This window comes from Convolutriloba macropyga, chromosome 5, assembly GCF_964194025.1.
Source record: "Convolutriloba macropyga chromosome 5, txConMacr16.3, whole genome shotgun sequence".
In the NCBI taxonomy this organism is placed as follows: Eukaryota; Metazoa; Xenacoelomorpha; order Acoela; family Convolutidae; genus Convolutriloba; species Convolutriloba macropyga.
This window is the reverse complement of record NC_134472.1, coordinates 14,400,171-14,415,771: the sequence shown is the minus strand read 5'-3', so window position 1 is coordinate 14,415,771 and position 15,601 is coordinate 14,400,171. Positions and strand designations below refer to the sequence as shown.

Sequence of the window (15,601 nt, the reverse complement as noted above, 5' to 3'; positions counted from 1 at the left end):
AGAAAGCATCCAAAAATTTACAAGAGACACCAATTACAGACAGACATTTTGAAGTGCCCGCCAAGCTTAAAAAATACTGACTTTATGACACGGGAACAACTGAAAATGAAAGAAAGCTGAATGTTAGAACACAAAAAAATATAGAATCGCTGAAAACCAACATTGCGCTTTGGCTCTGTGACAAAATTTTCAGAATATCTCCCATCAAATTTTACCAATTAAACACAATTCATATTCAGATGGGAAGATTTTAACCATCTTTTATTCATGATATACTTAACAACAAAAGAAAGAATGAGTATCGGAAGCTTCCTGTTGGATTGTATCAACATACTGGTGGTGGAGTTTGGCCGGAAAAAATTGCCTGGTTTTCGAAAACGCGGCAATCAATATTCTCAACAATATCCAACAAGTGCGATAGAAGGCTTTTGTTTTTATTTGCGTCAAAGTTTTAACAGGAAGATATGCGAAACCGGCCTGAAAAAGATTTACGGAAAAAGCCTCGAAATAGAATTGACGTTGTGAGTAATTTCTGCACTCAATTTCGTCCCTGAATCAATGGTAGCGGCCTCTTTCGATTTGAAATAGACACAGAATATTTGCAGATGATAGACGAATTGACTTCGTAATTTCAGAGGACGTATATCTCAGGTGAAAAATGGGCCGGATCACTAGAGAACCTCACTATGCTTTGGCCCTCTGGAGCTACAACAAAGATTCAGCTGAAGCTTTTTGAATCAACTTTCAATTTTTCGAGAAAAATTTCTAATCACCCGAAATCGAACCGCCTCCGTGGTTTTCGTTGCGTGCATTGACTACTGCACCAAATCCGCTTTAAATATTTTTTGATGTTTACAGTGATATTCTGAGTAAATTTTTATGTGTTACGTTTTTAAAAGAATTAATCTAAAAGGCGGTTTGACCTAGAGGCGCTTTGACCTAAAAAGCGGTTTGACCTAAAGAGCGCTTTGACCTAAAAGGCAGTTTGACCTAAAAGGCTGTTTGGCCGAAAAGCAGCATTTCAAAATTCTAACTTTTTGTTCTCTTTAATGTTTTTCTGTGCAACCGTTCTAAATATTGACGACGTCACTTCGTCTTGCTTGGTTCTTTGTATGCATAATTAGGGTGTACCACTTCGCCTTTGAACATAAAACAAGTTTGCTTTATCAAAAATAGCATCAAAGTGATTCTTGTTGTTACTACAATTGGGTATATTGGCATTAGGTGTTTTGGCATTGGGTACATTGGCATATTGGGTTTATTTTCATAAGGTGACTTGGCATTGGGTAAAAAGGCCTTGGGGATACTGTCATGCAACACATCTTGTTCGGGCAACCTCTACTTGATGCATTTTCAGTTAAGATCTAACAAGTGGGCGCAGATTTGTTGTGACAACTCTATTTCTTGTGAGACTAGGATGAAGCTCATTGTTTTTGAAATGAAGTATCTGGCAGGTTAACGTTAGGTATCATCTGAGTTTCACGATTAGGCAACAGTTTTTGTGATGGCGTGCAATGCTATCAAATTTTTATCCGAAATTCGATTTCAAGATGGATTTTTTTTAGTCAAAAACTGAATTAGTTTTGTTGAGCTAGGGATTTCTAAATTCTGGCTCTAAGTATAAATTGCAGGGATGTGTTCTGTTTTGCTAACCCCCCTCACTGTTTATAAGCCCCCGTTACAAATTATATGTTGTTATATAGCACGTTACTATGTAGAAAAAAAGCACGTGATATGTAGAAAGATAGCACAAAGATATGAGCCCACTATGCTGGGGGGAGGGGTTGTAGAAAAGATCCAATTGCAGTATCATGTTACTTCACGCAAACAAATTGAGCTGATGAATAGTATAACTCACTCAAAAAAAGTCATCCTTAGACTTGTTGCCACAAAATCAATTGATAACATAAAGAAGACGAGGCTTCAAAACAATTAACTAAATATAGCAGGACAAGTCCGAAATTACAACCCAAAGAAAAAAAAAATAAACTATAATGAAGTAGCTATCAATATTTTGGCATTAAGAACATCTTTCGATAGTCAACAAACCATATGACCTTGCATGGGGCAAAGCTTTTCATCTAGACAAAACGTCCCTTGACAATAATTTTTATGCGTCCCTAGACAACATAAACCAACTTTGTGCAAAAACAAAACAACATAAACGACAAAAATCGGACATTTGTCGACAATCAAACTGTTGGTGGCGTCAAAGTAAATAATGATATTACTCATAAATTAAAAGTATTACACCCCACCTTTTGTATAACGTTACAAAGTAGCGTACATCGTTTTGAATAACATCCAGGCTGAAATCATTTCACAAGTTTTCTTGGGCTTCAGAAAACGTCAGGAGGAACTGACCTGACCCTATTGGCTTGTCACTTTTTTCTCCCAATTATCCTCTCCTTCAACGTTTCAGTTGACTTGTCGTCGTCATTTGAGCTGTTAATATATGCTCGAAAACATAGAAAACTACGAGCAAAAAAAGCCATTTACAATTGCTCAGCGCTGATTTACTCGTGGAGATCAATACAGTAAATATGAGCAGTGAATTAATTTATATCAAATATTATTGGATGCGGCTAGAAATTAGAAAAAGTTTCCCTCGTAATCAAAAATACAATTATATTTTGTAAAAACAGGTTCTGTAACAATGTTTGTAGCAGGGCGCAAACGACGAAATTTTAGCATTTAGTATTAGGGCATAATAATGAGCGTTCACCGACTTTATTTAGAATTATTTTGATGCATGTTGTTACAAACATCATCATGTAATAACCTTTTCAGACGACCACAAATTAGAGAGCATAAAATTCAGGGCAGCGTTGAAGCACAATAACACAAGAACATTGTTTACTTCATTAATTTAAGGAAAAAGCATCAAATATACAGGGTTTATGGGAAACAATTATCAAACTGTGGCCATATAAGAGGGAGTTATATGGTTTCATGTTCCCATTTTACTGTACATTACCATTTCGTTGGTCTTTATTCACCATAAAACAGTGAAATTAAAGCCTTCATGTTGTTTTTACCCCCATGAGTTTTTCCAACAAGTTGAGTGTGAAAATTAGTATTATTTAGATTAAAATAATACAACCAATCAGTTATTTTTTTAACATCTAAGATTTTTGAATTTTGGTTCCGCTTGAAACTAGATTTAGATCCATCAAGTGAAATCAAAGAACTCAATTCATCTCTTCATAATTTGCATCAATTTTAACTGGTATTCTAACGACCAAAATTTTTTACATGCGTTCTGTAAGCCAAAAGCCAAAGATTACATATTAAAACTCGTTAAGGGTAGAATGTTTAGGCGAAAAAGAGCTTTTTGCGGAAACTTGGCCACTCAAAATCCCCTAAACCTGCTGAGATTTCATTTGCGCAGTGTGCGGCTACTTTTTGTCTGGAATCATGAGCAAACATGGACACCAAATTTCTTTTAAAAATTTCAAGCCAAGACAGAAAATATTAATTTTCGTAAAACAATTCAATTTTGTGGTTTCAGAGGTATTAAAAATTTTTGATCAATCTTATATTTTGTTTTAACGGAAGCAGTGGCTTGTATCGAACTACAAGTCTAAATCAGTACTTGGCAAGTCTAATTTCATTTCCAGTACTGGGCAAGTCTTAAAACAATTTTTGCAGTCTCAAGTCTGACAAGTCTTGGCCAACACTTGGGTAACACTTGCAAGTTGATTCCAAAGTCAAAACCAATTTTTCAAAAAATTTCGAGTGAAAATTTCAAATTCAAAAAAATTTCGCGACGTGCCACGATTTTTGCATTAAATTTTAGACACTTTTGCGGGGGCCCCTGAAAACTGATGCAGACTGATGCCAACTCATTCCAACTGATGCCAACTGATGCCAGGGGACCCGGGAAGATCAAATTGGGCCCTTTTCAACTGTTTCTGGGCCGTTTTTAGTCATTTTTCAGCCGTTTCAGTCCCTAAATTATCCGAAATCACCAAATTTCTGTACTTTACAGATAAGCCAATTGTTGAACTTGAACCGAGCCAAAATTGTAAAAAGGGGTACTACTGTGAGGGTCCCCAGGATGTCCCGAGGTCCCGTTGTTCGGCACCAACTGACAGCTGACTTTTGACGTTTTTCACTCATTTTTGACGTTTTTTTTGGCTATTTTGGACGTTTTTTGACTATTTTTGGTATTTCTCGGCTATTTTTGACGTTTTTTGCCTGTCAAGAATTGGATAAAGACTTGGTAAGTCTTGGCCAAGACTTGTTTTAAGACTTGGCATGTCTTGGCCAAGACTTGGATTAAGACTTGGCAAGTCTTGGCCAAGTTTGACAAGTCTTAAATGTGTTATGATCATAGCTCTGAATTAGTATTGATACCTCTACACTTGGAATTAGACTTGCTCAAAAGTGATATTGACTTGGCGTTAAAAACGGGGGATAACGGAAACGACTGTTCCTAAGTAAATAACCTAATTTTTTCAACATTTTGAGGCTTCCGGGAAGCATCTAATTCGCTTCAAAACCTTAGCAAAATTAAGAATGCTTTTTTAGCTCTGGGTAATTTTCGACAACAATCGAAACAATCAACTTTTCATCACGATCAAAATAATTAGCAAGTTACACCCTCTGATCTCCAGCTTTGACTTAAAATCCTCTGCTGATAAGGTACTGGCCAGACCGAACAGGCCGAAGGTTGGGTATTGGCCAGACCGAACAGACCGAAATATGGGTATTGGCCAGACCGAACAGACCGAAATATGGGTATTGGCTAGACCAAACAGACCGAAATATGGGTATTCGCCAGACCGAACAGACTAAAATTGCCATCGGCCAGACGGAAGGCGCGACCCAAATTTTTTCCAGACAATTGTGGACGGTCGCACTGGACCCCCCTGTCCGCGACCCAAGTCGGTCTGGCCAATACCTGCCTTGGGTCGCGGACTTCATCCTAGATTTAACAAGTATGAAATTTTTTAATTCAATTTTCCGGTTTTTCAAACAATTTTAGACTTAGTTGATACTCGAAAATTTTTCTCTGTTGACATGTTGAACGTTCAGAAGGTTCTGATTAGGAAATTCAGTGCTTAGGACTTTTCAGTACCTTTTGATTAAAAAGCACTTTTAAAAGCTGAGTTTTGTTTACGAGAAAAGATTAGCTATCCGATGATTTTGTTATTCTAATTAACTAGCTGCCTTTAGCGATCTAATTCTGACATAAGATTAGCGATTTGTTGATTAGATCATTAAAAAAATCAAATTAATTCGAGGGTATCGTTATTAGTTTTTTTGGCAATATCAGAGGGAGTTATATAATTGCCATTTGAAATAAATTATCATTTCGTTGGTCTTTATTAACTATAAAACAGTGAAATTCAAATCTTCAGTTTGTAATTTCTCTAGGAAATTGAGAAAATGTCACATGAATGGATCGATCCTGAAGATAAGAATTAAGCAAAATTCTATAGAATAAAATCGTCAGTTATTCTGTTGCCAGTTTTGAAAGGTTCGCCTCCTGGTTCCATTTTTTATCAGGTAGATTCTGCGAATCATGTCAAGGAATCGGTGACATCTATTTGCCATTTGCACAAAGTTATGCAACAGTTTTGAGATGGTGACTTTAACAAATTTCATGTTCAACTTGTCATTTCAGATCCAAGAAATTTTATTGTTGTTCCAACATTTCACAATGATTGGGAGTACATAAATGAGGCAGCCATTCTTTTCCATATACGAATATCAATATTTTTCTAAGCGATATAAAAACCAAAAGCAAAAATGCGGCGTATTAAAGGTTATGAAATGTAGAACTCATTGACCAAAAAACATTTTCTGGAAATTTGAAAACTCAAACTTCTCAAAAACTGCTGAGAGGTCAACTGCTCAGTGTGTAAGAATTTTTGTTGGGAATCAATATCGATTTTTTTAACATTTTTTTTCAAATTCAAGGATAATCATGAAATGAAAAAAACTTCTTTAGAAAGCTTAAAAGTTTGTTCTTCATGGAAATTTAACAATATCAACCTTCAGACTCTTGGAGTTATACTTAGATCAAAATCATTCTGGTAAAATTTCGGAATACAAAAACAACCAAAAACAATTTAAGGAAAAGCTCAGAAGGATTGAATTTGTCCTGCCTAATTTGAAACCCTTGTTGGGTTTTGAATTTTAAGTTTGTAAGACATGTTCTTGAAGAGTCAGATTTCAATCAGGGTCAGAAAAAATTATAGTTCCCACCCACTTTAGTGGGTGAGGAACTATATACTCAAATGGGTTTTTTTGTTCAGACAGTTTTGGCCGATCGATATAATTATTGTAGAGAGTTGTGAGTAGTATCATTAGAAAGCCCGTCCAGCGTTGAATATAGAATTAAAAAGATTTTTTAAATTTTTGTGTTTTAAAGGGAGTTATTGAGGTTTGAAGTTTTCTGAATATTAGACGTAATTCAACTGTTTTTTTGTTCACATTTTTGTTTTTTTTTATTCACCAAATTTTCATCAATTTTTGCTAAAAAATGTTAAAATTGTTAGCTGTCGTGTTATTCATTGTAACTCCACAGATAGAGGAGGGTCTTTGAATTGTTCAATCAGAGTTTTTTGGCTAGAATCTATGCTAAATTTTTCAAAAATCAGACTTTTTTCGTCAAAAAAGGACCAAATTTGCTTTTTTAGCCCTTTTGTTTTAGTAGACACCCTAAAACTTGCTGTTAGTAGACACCCTAAAACTGCGGATATTTTCCTCTTCAGCTTTATAATAAGCTACTCTTGCAGGCTTTAAGAGTCTTCTGCAACTATAATTTTGTCAGTTTTTTGCAAATTTAAAATTGATAATTAAAAAAATGCAATATTTATTTTTGACAAAACAAAAAAATGCTTAAACTCCTCAAAATATATAATCTTTTAGATTTTAATGAGGCGCGACCTTTTTCACAAAATTTTTTCGCTATGTAAAGGTTTTTATGCAGTTTACTGACAAAAATTTCTAATCAGGGATCAATTAAAAACAGATAATACTTTCAATAAACGAGGACCAAGGAGATTATATTATTGTTTCAGAGCAAGCTCATGTTGTTTTGGCTCTGACCAATTGTTTTCGTAAAAATTTTTTGGACCCCTTTCATTTGCTATACTTTTTGTAGCCCAATGATATAGCGTCACCAATCGAAACTCCAGTAAATTTTAGAGGAATTGTTAATGTACATAGATAAATCTTTCAGTTGTTATCTAATTTCTGCTATCACTTTGAATATTTTTGTTTTAAGAAAACATCGGTGAATTTTTGAACTTTGCAGTTATTTTATCCTATTTCCTAACTTCCGGTGCAGTCTCAGTAAAAACAGGCGGAAACCAATTTTCTGTGAGTTATAAAATAATTTCGGTAATGGTATTACATTCAACTAATGGTTTCTTTGTTTTGATACTAAGCGTTTTCCTTTTGTTTTTTTAGCTCAATTACATATTTTATAACTTCATTTTGTTTCGTTGTCGAATTATCACATTATTGACGAGTCCAATTGAAGAAAAAGATAAAAAAGAAAAAGTGCACAGCGTTGCCAGAAGGCGTATCTTGATATGTAAATTTCTTTTTTAAAAAGCTTACGCTTTTTGTTCCTGAGACACAATTATCTCTCTCAAGTTTTTGTTGTAGATTTTTCGTTTTAGCCTATAATTATCTTTCTTTCTTTCTGTTGTACGCCATTAACCGATAAGTGGAGGTCACATTTGCTTCCCCAGGTTGTGGAGCTCAACCTAGTGAAAGATATCAATTTATAGCTGTTTGTTTTAATGGATTTAAAATTAAATTTGAAAAAAGATTTCACTCTTTTTTGCTTTCAATTTCGTCACCATGTAACTCTGTTTCATTAATTAGACGCCCCAAGTATTCTGTCGGTTCGAATTTTTTTTTGCGCTTTGTTATACGTTGTGACTGATTGCTTTGACCATTTAGTTTCATAATAAATTTTCGTGATTTCTATTTTGTTCAATTTTTGGGTTTCTCTCTGTTGTCATGTCTACGTAGTAATTTTATAAGGAAGACTCGTTGATGTTGAGATGAGGAAAAAGTGATGATTTAGATTTCTTGCAGGTAGCACCATATAATTATAGTGCCTTGAAGAGTGTGATGTTGTAATAAGTTTTGGCTTCTTAATGTGTTTGTTGTTATTTTGTGGGATCGCGACTCAGTCTCATTATTAGCAGACCCAATTGGCTTCCTGAAGTTTTCCAATTTAATTCACCACTTTTTACTGCTAATCGTATATCTGTTATGACTTTTGAAAACCTTTTTTTTTTCAAAAACAAATTTGGGTTTTGAGCTCCGCAATTTTTTTTTCAATTAGTTTTTCCGTCGATTTACATCTCAGTTAACATAAAAAGTTCTCATCCTCAACCCGTTTTAGGTGAAAAATAATTTGATCGGTACAACAATTTTAGCTACATGTTTTTTTCTCGGCGGCTTATTTAACTGTTACAACGAGATTTCATAAACTATTTGAGATTTTTTTATTTGCACATTTTAAAGGTCTTCTGTTTTTTTTTAATTTTTTAACAATAATCGTAAAATTGTTGTTAAAAAATTTTACGATTTTTTTAAAAAATAATTATTGTTAAAACTAATTATTGTTAAAATTATTGTTAAAAAATAAGTCCCGTTGTTTTTGATATTTTGCGCAGGTGAAATTGAATAATGACATGTCTCAATTGCTTCCTATGAAGATATGAAAAAACATTTTAGTGTTTTCAGTTGATATCTATTGACATTAACAACCGTGAAATTAATTGTTTTCAAAAAATAGAAACGTTTTTTCAACTTCGCACCTTTTTTGTTTTTTTTGTCGACCTGCTAACCAGTCTCATTGAGGACAGGTCCCATATTATTTCTAATGAAGTATAGGTTAAATTGTTTTGTTTGGGTTTTATCTGATGCGAGTTTGATTTTTTAATTATAGACATCGAGTTTTGGACGTAAATAGTGTTTGTTGTTTCCTTTTTATTAATGTTCTCTCTAGTGGTCCTATTGTCAACAACTTTCATCGGACCTCCGGCGTGGCATTATTGTATTCCATTGGTTGTTAATTGAACGATATGTATGTGTTTGAAAGTTTTTTGTCTCTTCATCATTTGGAAGCCAATTAAATCAATAATGTGGATGAGCGGGGTCAGAATTACGAAGCGTCCTTGTTTAGACTATTGCCAGAAAAACTATCCTATTTTTTATAAATAAAAATCTGAAAACAGATACAAATAGTTTTTTTGTTTTTATTTGTTTAACATCTTGAAGAAGTTCTGTAAGATTTTGCGTCACACATTTTTTTTCAGTACATACAAGACTTTGAAAATATAATGTCCTGGAATTTCAATTCTATTCAATTTTTTTTCTTTTTTCTTTTTTCAGTTGTTTTTCTGCTATTCGAGTAGTATAGAAGTCACGCAAATTTTGTCTCCTAAGAGTCGCTCAGAAAATAAAATAATGTCTACCCACGCTGAATTTTTTATAGAGTCCCCTAAGTTTTGCTAAAATACCTGGAAAACGATTGCTATAATTTAATAAGGACGTCCTTCATTTTTTTAATCAAACTTTATCCGTCAGTAGTTATCACTTAATCGGTAATAAACAATTTAAGATCAAATGAAACTAGAAATACTATTTCTGGAATTGGTTTTCCTGTTTTTGTTTTATATGTTACAGTTTGATAATTGTCCATCAAATGTGAAGGAGAGAGAAAACTTTAGAAAAATCAATATTTGTTTGAAAATAATTGAATTATCCATATAAAAAATCGCTTTAGCTCTTTCCACTATACAAAAGAAAAAATAACTCATTGGAGGTCCATCAAACTGCCTTCAGGGAGCTTAAAAGACTTGAAAATGTGAAAAAAATGTAAAAAATTGTATTATCATCCCAAAAAATCGTTTTTTAATTAAACGGACAGCAAAAAAGACGGCATTATGACACACTCAAATAAACATTGTGAGCTCTCTCTTATATGAGACTTCGCTTTCAGGCTGCAGAAAAAATATTGATAGTGGCAAAACTAAAAAAACACAATTTTCTCCAAACCGTAATACATTACAACCGTAAGTATTCAAATGAAAAATCTTACTTAGTTTAATTGATAACTGCTCCGGAAGCCAATTGCACATGTCGTTAAGGGCACTAAGTCAAAATTCTACACATCAACACCGAGTGCAGACAAATTTCAGAAATTCACGAACAATTTTAGGCAAACGGTATTTTGTTAGTGAGCCATCAGGGAGCATAAAAGACAAGACAAACAACAAATTCAAATTAAAACAACAAGCATTAGTTACGACCAAAACTAAAGGTCTACCCATTTTTTAAAAACACTTAACAAAAAAGTCGAAAAAGCATCAGATAAACTAAATATAAATCAAACAACTCGCATTTCACCAAAAAATGCATGGGAGCTGTTTCAAGGGAATAATTAACAAGAAAGCAAGTAGAAAAATGACAAAGATTTCAAATATGTTTATACTTTTTGAAAACAACTAATTTCATTGTCATGAAAGCAGTTAGCAATCAATTCAAACCCTTCAATGGTTTCAAATATACCTTCAAGCACAACCGTTGAGAACTATCATTATCAGAATTTCATACGATTACAAGAGGAAGAAATACAGCTAAAAATGGAAAATTCCTTTCAATTTTGCGAGGAAACGGTGTGGAATCTTATGAGATCAAAACATTTTCGTTAAATTTACTGAATAATATCAATTTCAACTTATTTGAACGCCATTTATGTGATATGCAACTTGTAATTCATGTGAAAAAATTTGCAGAAATGTGAAAAATTAAAAAAAAATGTGAAAAAAATTTAAAAAAATACATAAAAACTCGTAGTATCAGTCCAAAGAACCAGTTTTTTAGATAAATAAACAACATATTAGGCTGCACTGTAGTTCACTCATAAAAAACAATGTGACTTCTCTCTTAAATGAAACTTTGCTTACAGGCTGCAGAAATAAGATTGATGGTGGGAAATCTCAAAAATTTCTTCTCTCAAAACCGTAAGACATTACAACCGCAGGCATTCAAATCAAAATTGGTGTTTAGTTCAACTGGTAACTGCCTAGGAAGCCAATTGCACATGTAATTAGGGGCAATATGTCAAAGTCTACACATCAACACTGAATAAAAACAGAAAGCAAAATCTCACAAATAATTTTGAAGCCAAAAAAATCAAACGCGTTTCGCTGACATGGTTTCCTATCTGCATTGATCTCTCCTCGGACTAATTTCTAGGTTTCTAAAATTGTTGTTTTTCCAACTCATCATCGTCCGTAACTCACCTAAAACTAAAAACAAAAGGTAAATTTTTCAAAAAGATGTTTACAGCGCCCCATTATAATTCGAATAATTTTCGAACTAAAAAATTCCAAAAACTGAACTTAATTTGGTCTTGCACTGGCTGTTTATCCCTTAAAACAATAATTGGCAGCAAAATTGACCAACTAAGAATTAGAGCAAAAATAAATGACAAACTTTGGACAACTATCGAGCTGTTTAATAAAAGTGCATTATATATTAACTGAAAGCATTATATAATTTCTTCAATGACTCCCTTGATAACAAATTATACATTCAATAAATTTAACTTACTCATGATACTACAAAAAGAGCATCAAATGCTGACAAATCTCAATAGTTCGTTAAAAATTTATGAAAACAATTCGTCGGAGCCATGAAAACGTTGAGCTTTGCACAAAACGCATTATTTTCTATTTTGACCTAATTGGAACCAAAAAGAGCCTCTCAATAATTGAACCTTCAAATGAAGAGTTTTTTTAAAATAGGGATGAAAAAAATGAATTAAAAATTGCCTCAAAAAGACAGACCTAAAATTCAATCCAAATCTTTTTTATTTGCAATGATCAAAATGGAGACTAAAACTGGCCTTTCCATCACAGCGCAGCTGTTAAAAAAACCCAATTGTTTTAATATAACTCAAAATAGTTTTATTTGTCAAATGACAATTATTTTATAACAGAATAAAGTTTGCATTTCTTTCATAAAAATCGGTTTATATTACCGAAAGACTGCAAAATTGTAATTTGCAGAAAAATTTGCTTAGAAACCGGAGGTACAATAGGCCCATTTCTGAGTGAAGGAAGATTGTCTCAGCAATTTTGTTGTCTGCACCGCAGGTGAAGCTGCACAAAGATAGCCAAATAGGCATATTTGATGCCATTTTTTATGAAAAAAAAAGAAAAAGTGCCAAAAGCTTTTTTTCAAAACAGTTAGTTCAAACAATTCAACAACTCGCTTCTATCTTTAAACGTGAAATCAATTGGACTATAATTAACAATTTTTATCTTCTTTTAGCAAAAATTGATCAAAATTTAGTCAGAAATTAAGGAAAATTTGAACGAAAGGACTGTAGTAGTTAGGCTAACGTTCAAAAATCTTCAGAACTCCGTAACTCCACGGAAAACGCGAAATTCAAAAAAATCTTTTGAATTTGAATTTCTACGCGTTACACACTTTCTTATAATACTACACACAATCCTGTACGATGAATATATCGATCAGCGAAAATTGACTGAACAAAAGAAAAAAGCTCAGTTGAATATATAGTACCTCGCCCCACTAAAGTGGGTCGCAGCAGTTAACCAAAATATCCAATAATAGTATGCAGTATCTCAACCATCAGATACTAAACTGTACAGTAGCAGCTCAACAATCCATTAATAACCAAAATTTGATTGAAATCACGTACTCTTCTGAGTTAAGAACCGTAGATTACTGCTTCGCGATAACAGCCGGTTACGAATGGCTTCACTCGGCCTCAGGTAGCGTTTCAATCCATTAATCCCCGATGCGTAGTCGAAAAGCAGTAGTCTTTTATACCTTTTTTAGAATTTTCGTAACAATTTTTATTTTAAAAAATGGCGCTCAATTCACTCGAAAAGGAGTTGGAAAAGCTTGATTTGTTAAATACTGACTGTAATTGAAGACCTTTTCTAAAGTTTGCAGTGCAGTCTTTTAATTTTATGCAGCCAATTGTAATCGACTATTTTTTGCGGAAATTGGAACAATGCTGCCGAGAAAGAAGAGAGACTCGAATAGATGAGAAAAGCAAATTGGAGTTAGCAAGAATTGCATGAAAACGGAAAGGTAATATTTTTAGCATTGTGAGGCCCATATGTACTACTACAAAATTAATTTTACGCATTCGCGTACATTAAGCAAACTTTGATCAAACAGTCGATGAAAATTTTATCAAAAATTTAAAATGAGACCAGCTGTCTTGCTTCAGTAGCAACAGCAGAGCAGAATATTTCTAAGATCGTTTGTTTCAACTTGTTTATATTTGTTTTATGATGAAAATATGACGAGGATAATTTTTCATAAATGCTCTTATTTTCAACAAATTATTTAAGATTTAAACATAATATAGATCCAAATATTAATCAGCGCCAAGGAATTTGAACTCCAAAACAAGCCTTCCGTTTGAAAAAGATGCTCTTTTGAAAGCCAGTCATGCCAAAGAAAAATGGCTCTTTTCAGTAAGAATTAAAAATTTTGCTCTTTTTTTGGTCTGATGGCACTTAAAAACGAGGCACCACAATGAATGTACCTTCGGTTAGGTACAAAGCACACTTTAGTGTTATTATTTTTGACTCAGACGTTCTTTCATGAAGTACCCAATTGTCCCTTGTTCCCACAGTCCATTAGGCTATAAAGCATTAGGAGTATTTAGGGTTTTAAAATCAACCATTTTACATTAATTGCTCCTTTTAAGTGCTCTCTGTCCTTACACCTACAAACATGACTGACACACTTTCACAATGACCACTCTAATAAGACGATTCGAGCACTTTTTCACAAAACACTGTTGCTCTTTCGCTGAAAGACTGAAAATAATTGGAAATTTCCAGGAAACAGTAAAATAAACACATTATACTCAAACACTCAATCCTCAATTTTTGTGGAAAACTGAAAAAGATGAAAATTTGGGCAGCAAAAGTGCTATTTTTAAATTCTCTTTCAAGTAAATTGAACAAAAACTATATTTTCACATTTTGAGATACTGAGATTTCAAACAAATTTGTTTCGTTTCTCCTTGAACACCCTTGTGAACATTTATTGTCATCAAAACAAAATTGTTTTTGTTCACGAGTATAAAAGCCGCGCAGAAAATTCAATCAGCAAAGAAAGCCTTTAAAAGAATGAAAACTGTCTAATCTTTGCAATTGACCCGTATCAAAGCGCGTTGAAATGCCCGATCTTTTTTAATCTACGAGCAAAAGAGCGTCCTTGTAGATAATTCAAATTCCAAAGCGGAACATAAGATTAATTGTTACAAACTGTTAAGCACGATAACCATATTCGAAGCATGAACCAAATCAAAGAACCGCTGGTGGCATCTAAAATTAAACGTTTGTGCAATTTTTCCCCGTCAACCGATTTCGTACAAGTTCTATAAATATCAAAATTTTTGGATCATGACAAGATGTGACAAGAACACTTGTGTCTTTGTTCACTATGAGAAAAAGTTTGACTTTTAAATACAACTCACACAAGTTATGAAATTTATTCAATGAAATTTATAAAAACTGCTTACTTCAAACATATATTATTTAAACCCTTAGCTGTTGTACAACATTTTGGACTACGTAATGAACATCTATCCCATCATGACAGATCTACCTGATATGATTCTCTTTTGCTCCAAATTTCTTGATTTTTGCACTATTTACAAGATGTTTGTGAAATAAAATAGAGTTTTGTGAAATTGGTAGACACTTGCAAGGATTGCACGGGACGAAAATTATCATTACGATGCAGAGGTATACCCAAATTGTCACGGGCAGATATGCCCGATGCGTGTATCTCGTGTTCGTTTTTACTATGTTAATACATTGAAAGTGGTACAATATTGCGGAAAATAGCTACTTCAGCAGAAACCGGAAAAATGGAAGGGAATATCGTATCCCGTGTTCGCAAAAGTGTCCTAATTTTAGGATTCTGCGCAGAGCCGTGTTAGGCGATGAACGGCAGCTTGGTTTAGCGTAACCTTTTGCGTTATAGATTCCTTTCTTTCTGAGATAGATTTTGAAGAAAACAATGATTATTCGAAATCTTAACATCAAATACATTACGCGACAAAAGTATATTTGCTGGAGTAAAATTACTCTAGTTTGTAACATACCTATTGACGTAATTTTTGTGATTAAGTTTATTATCGCGTGCGGACATTTGTGACTGTATGCTTGTTACGTCATATTTTCTGCAAGTATGGGAATCTCCGTTACAATTTTGAAAAATGCCAGTTTTCGAACAAGTGTGAACAAGAGTGAAAAGATTTTGTCACCCCTGTCCACACCATTTGCAAAACTTCTCTACGGGTCACTATTGTTCACGGTTGCAGTATCTAATATCTACGGTACGATCAATTAGATCGAAACGAACGATAAACTAATTGATGATTAATTATAAAAAATGTCCGTCGCAATACTAAATGTTGATGAAGAAGATGATTAGCAGTTTTTCAACTACTCACAACACGGTTTCTATGAACAATGAAACTTTTGAATTGGGTGTCAACAATTGGGTCTAAATAATTTCGTGCAATAAATTTTAGGCTAATTACATGCTAAAA

General features: G+C 33.4%; 2 protein-coding genes across 8 annotated transcripts in view; both read right to left on the bottom strand.

Moving 5' to 3' along the window:
* LOC142339162 (dynein light chain roadblock-type 1-like) overlaps positions 1–9,529 on the bottom strand; it is a 237,378-nt gene extending 227,849 nt beyond the window's left edge. Inside the window, exon 1 of the mRNA XM_075388956.1 lies at positions 9,520–9,529. The gene's annotated coding sequence lies outside the window, so the exon portion shown is untranslated. The remainder of the gene's footprint in view (positions 1–9,519) is intronic.
* Positions 1–15,601, bottom strand: part of LOC142339160 (uncharacterized) — a 129,146-nt gene that overhangs the window by 67,935 nt on the left and 45,610 nt on the right. The gene's annotated exons all lie outside the window — the stretch shown is intronic.